Source organism: Lissotriton vulgaris, unplaced genomic scaffold (genome assembly GCF_964263255.1).
Source record: "Lissotriton vulgaris unplaced genomic scaffold, aLisVul1.2 SCAFFOLD_2011, whole genome shotgun sequence".
NCBI classification, from domain to species: Eukaryota; Metazoa; Chordata; class Amphibia; order Caudata; family Salamandridae; genus Lissotriton; species Lissotriton vulgaris.
In genome coordinates this window covers 345011-351222 of record NW_028243087.1, presented here as the reverse complement: position 1 = coordinate 351222, position 6212 = coordinate 345011, and the positions used below count along the sequence as shown (strand labels likewise).

Here is a 6212-nt window from a genome sequence, read left to right as displayed (position 1 = left end):
CACAACCCCTCACGGGTGAACACTGCCACCCCAAGAGCACGTGGCCCCCAAACCAAGTCCTGAAACTAGGCAGAACTCAGTTGTGCGTTGCAAACTCGCGTCTCTGACGTCAGCGGCCCCAAAAAACACACACACACTCAACGAAAGGCGAAAGCAACGCATCACTTAAATTACATCACAAACATTTGCATAATCGTCCGATAGGCAATATAAGTGCCTGCAGCCCGTGCTGCGGAGAGGGGGAGTCCTAGTGGATGCTGAGGGCACACAGGAGGCAGGCGAGCAGCATCAGAGCTCGGGCGCCCAGAAGAGAGCGAGCATCGCCTCTCAGCACCTGCAACACACACCGCCACTGAGAGCAGCAAACGCCACAGTAAAAGGCAGGTACGGCGCTTCAATCCAACCAGATACTGCGCTGTCTGTTCTCTCTCTGTGTGCTTGTTAGCTCATCTCGCAGTGCTCGAGTCAACGGTACTTGCTCTGTTATCAGTCTGTTCTTCTTTAAGTGTTTGTTAACTCAGCCTGTTCTTGTGTGTGTTTGTTAGAACTTCTCGGGTGAAGTATGTGTTTGTTAGAACTGCTCGGGTGAGTTGTGCTTGCTCGATCTGTGTGTTTGTGTTAGCCCTGTCCGGGTGAATAGTGTATGCTTCGCTATTAGTCTTCCTCTGTGTGTGATTTGCAGCCCATCTAAGGCGGAACGTGCCTGCTCCGCTCTATGCCTATTCTGTCCGTGTGTGTTAACTCTCCCAGTTCTTCTGTGTGGGATGTGTAGCCCTGGCCAGGCTCTATGCCTGTTCTTTCCGTGTTTGTTAGCTGTCTGTCTGTTCTTCAGTGTGTGATTTGCAGCACTGCTCAAGTGGACAGCGCCCGCTCTGCTCTATGCCTGTTCTTTCCGTGTTTGTTAGCTGTCTGTCTGTTCTTCAGTGTGTGATTTGCAGCACTGCTCAAGTGGACAGCGCCAGCTCTGCACTATGTCTGTTCTGTCCCTGTCTCGGGTGGGTGGACCGTGCCTGCTCCGCTCTATGCCTGTTCGGTCCCTGTCTCGCATGATTTGACAGTGCCTGCTCTGCTCTATGCCTGTTCTGTCCCTGTTTCACGTGGGTGGACCGTGCCTGCTCTGCTCTATTCCTGTTCTGTCCGTGTTTCGGGTGGGTGGACAGTGCCTGCTCTGCTCTATGCCTGTTCTGTCCGTGTCTCGCGTGGGTGGACCGTGCCTGCTCTGCTCTATGCTAGTTCTGTCCGTATCTAGATGGGTGGACCGTGCCTGCTCTGCTCGATGCCTGTTCTGTCCGTATCTCGATGGGTGCACCGTGCCTGCTCTGCTCTATGCCTGTTCTGTCCGTGCCTCGCATGGGTGGACCGTGCCTGCTCTGCTCTATGCCTGTTCTGTCCGTGTCTCGCGTGGGTGGACCGTGCCTGCTCTGCTCTATGCCTGTTCTGTCCGTATCTCGATGGGTGGACCGTGCCTGCTGTGCTCTATGCCTGTTCTGTCCGTATCTCGATGGGTGCACCGTGCCTGCTCTGCTCTATGCCTGTTCTGTCCCTGTTTCACGTGGGTGGACCGTGCCTGCTCTGCTCTATTCCTGTTCTGTCCGTGTTTCGGGTGGGTGGACAGTGCCTGCTCTGCTCTATGCCTGTTCTGTCCGTATCTAGATGGGTGGACCGTGCCTGCTGTGCTCTATGCCTGTTCTGTCCGTATCTCGATGGGTGCACCGTGCCTGCTCTGCTCTATGCCTGTTCTGTCCGTGTCTCGCGTGGGTGGACCGTGCCTGCTCTGCTCTATGCCTGTTCTGTCCGTATCTCGATGGGTGGACCGTGCCTGCTCCGCTCTATGCCTGTTCTGTCCGTGTCTCACATAGGTGCCTGCTCTGCTGCGGAGCTCTCGCTCCACTCGAAGGGAAGTAAAGTTTCAGAGTGATGAGGCAGTCAAGTTCTGTGTTAAGTACGTTCAAGAAGAAAACAAAAGCGCCGGCCATACCTGACACCGCACACCTCTCTTTTCCAAGACGTGCAGCAAGGAACCGCACAGGGACAAGAGGGGCTTCTGCGGCACGGAGACTCTGCAGAGACGGGGTCTGACGGGGGTCTCTGTTGCAACCAGGGCTCTTGGTAAGCCTTCTGCAGCCACCTGTTTTGTTAGCAGGGGGTTCATACAGCCATCAAAGCGTTTGAAATGGGTCATCAGTAATCAATGCGTTAATTAAGGGTCTTCAGCCACCAAGATTGGACATGGTATCCCCCAGCCGCGCTCTGGCGGGGGCTCTTTAGAGATCCAAGCTTTGACGGGGTCTCTGCAGCCATCAATGCCCTGACGCAGACGAGACCCAAGCCCTGCAGCCATCAATGCCCTGACCCGGGCTCTGCAGAAACAACAGGGGCTTGGTGTCCATCAGGAGCCTCTCTGACCCGAACTCTGCAGGCATCACAGGGGCTCTGCAGCCATCAATGCCCTGACCCAGAGGCACTGCAGCCATCAATGCCCTGACCCAGGCTCTGCAGCCATCAATGCCCTGACCCAGGCTCTGCAGCCATCAATGCCCTGACCCAGGCTCTGCAGGCAACCCAGGGGCTCTGCAGCCATCAATACCCTGACCCAGGCTCTGCAGACAACCCAGAGGCACTGCAGCCATCAATACCCTGACCCAGGCTCTGCGGGCAACACAGGGGCACTGCAGCCATCAATGCCCTGACCCAGGCCCTGCAGACAACCCAGAGGCACTGCAGCCATCAATGCCCTGACCCAGGCTCTGCGGGCAACACAGGGGCTCTGCAACCATCAATGCCCTGACCCAGGCTCTCCAGACAACCCAGAGGCACTGCAGCCATCAATGCCCTGACCCAGGCTCTGCAGACAACCCAGAGGCACTGCAGCCATCAATGCCCTGACCCAGGCTCTGCAGACAACCCAGAGGCACTGCAGCCATCAATGCCCTGACCCAGGCTCTGCGGGCAACACAGGGGCACTGCAGCCATCAATGCCCTGACCCAGGCTCTGCGGGCAACACAGGGGCACTGCAGCCATCAATGCCCTGACCCAGGCTCTGCAGACAACCCAGAGGCTCTGCAGCCATCAATGCCCTGACCCAGGCTCTGCGGGCAACACAGGGGCACTGCAGCCATCAATGCCCTGACCCAGGCTCTGCGGGCAACACAGGGGCACTGCAGCCATCAATGCCCTGACCCAGGCTCTGCAGACAACCCAGAGGCTCTGCAGCCATCAATGCCCTGACCCAGGCTCTGCAGACAACCCAGAGGCTCTGCAGCCATCAATGCCCTGACCCAGGCTCTGCAGGCATCCCAGGGGCTCTGCAACCATCAATGCCTTGACCCGAGTTCTGCAGCTATCAATGCCCTGACCCGAGCTCTTCTGTGACACTGACCCGAGCTCTACAGGCATCCCAGGGAGTCTGCAGCCATCAATGCCCTGAACCGAGGTCTGCAGCCTCTCTGACCCGGGCTCTGCTGGCACCCCAGGGGCACTGCAGCCGTCAATACCCTGACCCAGGCTCTGCAGGCAGCCCAGGGGCTCTGCAGCCATCAATGCCCTGACCCGGGCTCTGCAGGGATCCCAGGGGCTCTGCAGCCATCAATGCCCTGACTCAGGCTCTGCAGGCATCCCAGGGGCTCTGCAGCCATCAATGCCCTGACCCGGGCTCTGCAGGGATCCCAGGGGCTCTGCAGCCATCAATGCCCTGACCCAGGCTCTGCAGGCATCCCAGGGGCTCTGCAGCCATCAATGCCCTGACCCGGGCTCTGCAGGGATCCCAGGGGCTCTGCAGCCATCAATGCCCTGACTCAGGCTCTGCAGGCATCCCAGGGGCTCTGCAGCCATCAATGCCCTGACTCAGGCTCTGCAGGCATCCCAGGGGCTCTGCTGCCATCAATGCCCTGACCCAGGCTCTGCAGCCATCAATGCCCTGAACCGAGGTCTGCAGCCTCTCTGACCCAGGCTTTGCAGCCTCACTGACCCGAGCTCTGCAGGGATCCCAGAGGCTCTGCAGCCATCAATGCCCTGACCCGGGCTCTGCAGCCTCACTGACCCGAGCTTTGCAGCCATCAATGCCCTGACCCGGGCTCTGCAGCAGGGCCGGACTGGGAACCAAAACCTGGCCCGGTAAAGTGCTCGGCCAGCCCCCCTGGGGGAGGGTGGGGGTGCGACCGAGCTCTTTGCTGGGCTGGTTTTCGGCCAATTTTGTTACAGGGCCGATTTTGCAGCTATGCTGCAAAAACGACCCTGTAACAAAAACGGCCCCTAGGGGCACAAAAACGGCCCCCACCCTTGCGGTGCACCGGGGGATTGCCCGGTGCCCGCAACGGTCAGTCCGGGCCTGCTCTGCAGCCTCTCTGACTCGGACTCTACAGGCATCCCAGGGACTCTTCATCCCAGGTGCTCTGCAGCCATCAATGCCCTGACCCAGGCTTTGCAGCCGTCAATGCCCTGACCCGGGCTCTGCAGCCTCTCTGACCCGGGCTCTACAGGCATCCCAGGGGCTCTGCAGCCATGAATGAGGGAGCCTTTACTGAGTAGCATCTCATGGGCTAGTAAACATATGACTCAGTAGTGACAAGCTTCAGTTGGCAGAGCTTTTAACAAATAGCATCCGAGTGGCTAGTAAACACATGACTCAGTAGTGACAAACATCAGATGGCGGAGCCTTTAGCGAACACAAACCCTAAGTATTGGGTTCTTAGACCTAGCTAGTGGCTAAGGCTACTGGCCGATGTGGTCAGAAAGAAGCTCAGAAGAAAGAAAAATGTTTTTCTTGAGTCCCCTCACCCAGAAGATGTGGTCCGGCGGGGAAGCTAAGTAGGTATTTGTGCGCGGCGTCTCCAGGCTTGAAGGATATTTCAAAGGGAGACACCGCCCCCCCACCCCCGAGACCATGAGGTGCTATTACACACATTGACAAATATACTACGTGAATTAGGAATCGTATGTATTTATACACATGCTTATATTAGTAGCAGCCTTCACTGTTTTTCTTTTTACTTATTTTTATTTTCCTATTAAGGTTTAAATAGGATTGGCAAACACAGGGCTGGTCCCTGTGTGGTCCTGAGGAAGAGCTAGGGGAAGCTCGAAACATGTCGACCATACACTGATTCCCTTCTCATTATAGATTGGTACACAGTGTTTACCCCTTTTTAACCATACCCACCTAGGAGCAGGAATAAAATATTTTAGGCCCACTAGCACAGTATTTTTAATTCACCAACACCCACTCCACTTCACATTGCACTACACATAGTCCTCCACAAAAAAAGTGCTTCTACGTAATTCCGCAAGTCGTAGCACGCCTCAGTTCGTAGAGAGCTGGGATGGCCCCAATGATGAAGCATGTCACCATGGGGAAACCCTGGTGAGTCAGGGGACTCAAGAAAGAAATGTTTCTTTCTTCTGGGCTTCTTTCTGACAACAACGGCCAGTGGCCTTAGCCACTAGCTAGGTCTAAGAACCCAATACTTTGGGTTTGTGTTTGATTATACGTCTTTGGAGGGCGACCTAGCTTTGTATCCTCCTTCTCTCCCTATTTCATGTACGGAGCCTTTAGCGAACCATCAGTGGAATCTGATGGGTTATTAAACATATGAATCAGTATTGAGAAGCATCAGTTGGCGGAGCTTTTAACCCGTTAACCGCGGCGGTAATTCCGCCGCAGTGAGGGCATTTCCGTGCGCGGGTGGGGCGCCGTCGGCCAATGGCCGACAGCAGCACTGGGCAGGTAGTGCTGCCGTCGGCCATTGGCCGACGGCAGCAATTAAGGGGTTAACGAGTAGCATTTGATGGGGGTAGTAAACATATAAATCAGTAGTGACAAGCATCAGATGGCAGAGGCTTTAACAAGTGGCATCTGATGGGGTTGTAAACATATACATTTGCTAAACAAATTCTAACATAAATTGACATAAAGCCAATTTTTCATGAGGTGCGAGTTATGTGGGCTTTCGGCCGTCCAGGTGTAATTCTTCAATAATCGTTTACTACATTGATTTCACTGGTCTGGGACAACTTTACAGGCAGCTTTGTTTTACGCCCCGCACCAGTAGAAAAACTGTCCAATTGGCCGGTGTGAAAATTGCATTTTTACTGACAAGTGTCATCCGTCTTTAGAAGAATCCTCCTAAAAATGAAAATATCAACGCACATTTTTAATCTGGCCCCTTGAGCTCTGATTCATTTGGTGAAGACAAGCTGGGGGTGGGTTCAGTAT

General features: G+C 55.2%; 1 protein-coding gene across 1 annotated transcript in view; it reads left to right on the top strand.

Moving 5' to 3' along the window:
• The first annotated feature begins 261 nt into the window (after nucleotides 1-261).
• Nucleotides 262-6212, top strand: part of LOC147668705 (pro-thyrotropin-releasing hormone-like) — a 67944-nt gene continuing 61993 nt past the window's right edge. Inside the window, exon 1 of the mRNA XM_086948494.1 lies at nucleotides 262-384. The gene's annotated coding sequence lies outside the window, so the exon portion shown is untranslated. The remainder of the gene's footprint in view (nucleotides 385-6212) is intronic.